At 36.2% G+C, this 2,380-nt stretch overlaps 1 pseudogene; it reads right to left on the bottom strand.

Annotated features, from left to right (window-relative positions):
* Positions 1-653: 653 nt before the first annotated feature.
* LOC108520908 (14-3-3 protein zeta/delta pseudogene) lies at positions 654-1,392 on the bottom strand (annotated as a pseudogene).
* Positions 1,393-2,380: the final 988 nt, after the last annotated feature.

The following is a 2,380-nucleotide window of genomic DNA, read 5'->3' as shown; positions in this document are numbered from 1 at the left end:
AACACAAGCAGCAGATAACTTTACAAATAATAGAATGTAAAACATATCTGTCCTTATCCAGAGTAAATTGAGTCACAACTTTGTTGAAATGAACACTTCTGCAGCTGTAGTCAAAGGTATGCACATTGAGGTTGAGCATTCCACAGATATACATGGTTCAACATGTGGTATCCATAGTATACCTGTTTCTATTACAGCCTTGTAAGTGATTCAAACCTTAAAGTATTCACAATTGCTACTCCTGTGACTGGAACCAGTTATCCCTTTGATTTCCCACCAGGACAAACCAATATGTAGGCAGTTTTCTTTGCTTAGACATGGAAACAGTTTTACACTGGCCCTTGTGAAGCCACAATGTACAAAAAGTACCATTCTAAACATATATAACTTGTGTAAAAATTTTACATCTGCATATTGTCTACCTCAAGATGAAAACAGATAACTCCCTAAAAATATTAACTGGCTCTAATCCCCTAACATTAAACATAAAAAAACACATGAGAAATATAGGAATTCAAATAGAAGTAACAGGTTTTATCAAATTAAAATCTGTCATAAATGGTAAAGAAGAAAACTACTTGTGGGGCAGCATGGAGGAAAAATGATCTACTGTGTAAATTTTAGAATGAGACTGATGAAAGTTGAAAGACTGTTTAATTTTCTCCTCCTTCTCTTGCTTCAGCTTCATCTCCCTGGGTATCTGATGTCCACAATGTCAAGCCATTTCTCAGTAGTTGCAAAACTAGTGTGCTGTCTTCATATGGCTCTGTACTAAATGTGTCAAATTCAGCAATGGCTTTATCAAAAGCTGTCTTTGTAAGAGAGCAGGCTTTATCTGGGGAGTTCAGAATCTCATAATGGAATACAGAAAATTAAGGGCCAGACCCAATCTGGTAGGATATGTTGGTTGCATTTCCTTTTGCTGATTTCAAAAGCTTCTCTGTATGCTTGTTGTGACTGATCCACAATCTATTTCTTCTCATCACCAGCAGAAACCTCAGCTACATAACAATAGTAGTGTCCTTTTATTTTCAAATAGAAGACTTTGCTCTCTGTGAAGCATTGGGGATCAAGTACATTGGAAAAAAGAGATAGTACTTTATTGCAGATATGTCTTAGCTCAGTCTCGATTTTATCTCTGTACTCTTGAGCTAAATGCTGTTTTTTTTTTTTTTTCAGGACCTCCCCTCATTTGTCTAATACTTAAAAGACCCTCCAAGATGACCTATGGGCTCCTTCAACAATTTTATAAGTAATTGAATGAAGATTGCTCTCCTCATTGGATAATTTAGCTCCTTGCTCAGTGATAGACTTCATGCAGGCTGCCATGTCATCATATTGCTCAGCTTGCTCCACTAGTTTGGCCTTCTGAACAAACTCATATTTATCCATGACCCAAGAATATTTGAATATTTATTCATGACTGGATGTTCTGTGTCTGGAGTTGGTGGTGGCAGGTGAACTGGGGCTTAGCAATCTCTGGGTAGCACTGGTGGCAGGAGCGAGGCTGAGATTCTACAATTAATTGTCATTTTTTTGTTATGTATGTACATATTTATTTTAAACATTTAAAAAATTTCCATAGCTTTTGAGGTACAAGTGGTTTTGGTTACACAAATGAATTGTATAGTGGTGAAGTCTAATATTTAAGTGCAGCATCAACAGAGCAGTGTACATTGTACTCAGTATGTAGTTTATTCCTCACCCACCTCTGAACCTCTACCTTCTGAGTCTTCAAAGTACATTACACCACTCTTTATGTGTATACATACACATGGCTTAGCTCCCACTTATAAGTGAGAATATACAGTATTTTTTATCCATTCTCGAGTTACCTAACTTAAAATAATGGCCTCCACCTCCATCCAAGTTCCTGAAAATACATATTTTATTATTTTTTATGTTTGGATAGTATTCCATATTGTATATATGCCACATTTTCTTTATACACTCATTGGTCAATGGGCACTTAAGTTGGTTCCATATCTCTGTGATTGTGAATTATGCTACAATAAACATGCGTGCCATTGTCTTTTGGTATAATGGTGTGTGTTTTTTCTTTTTTCCTTTGAGTAGATACCCAGTAGCGGGATTCCTGGATTGAACAGTAGATCTACTTTTAGTTCTTTAAGGAATCTCCACACTGTCTTTCATAGAGGTTGTACTAGTTTACATTCCCACCAGCAGTGTATAAGTGTTCCCTTTCCACCACATTCACACCAACATCTATTGTTTTAAACTTTTAATAATGGTCATTCTTGCAGGGGTAAGGTGGTATCTCACTGTGGTTTTAATTTGCATTTCCCTGATGATTCGTGATGTTGAGCATTCTTTCATATGTTCATTGGCCATTTGTATATCTTATTTTTAGAAATGTCTA

This window comes from Rhinopithecus bieti, unplaced genomic scaffold (genome assembly GCF_001698545.2).
Source record: "Rhinopithecus bieti isolate Rb0 unplaced genomic scaffold, ASM169854v2 scaffold_56721, whole genome shotgun sequence".
NCBI classification, from domain to species: domain Eukaryota; kingdom Metazoa; phylum Chordata; class Mammalia; order Primates; family Cercopithecidae; genus Rhinopithecus; species Rhinopithecus bieti.
Note: the sequence above shows the minus strand (reverse complement) of the source record. Positions and strands in the feature narration are given on the sequence as shown.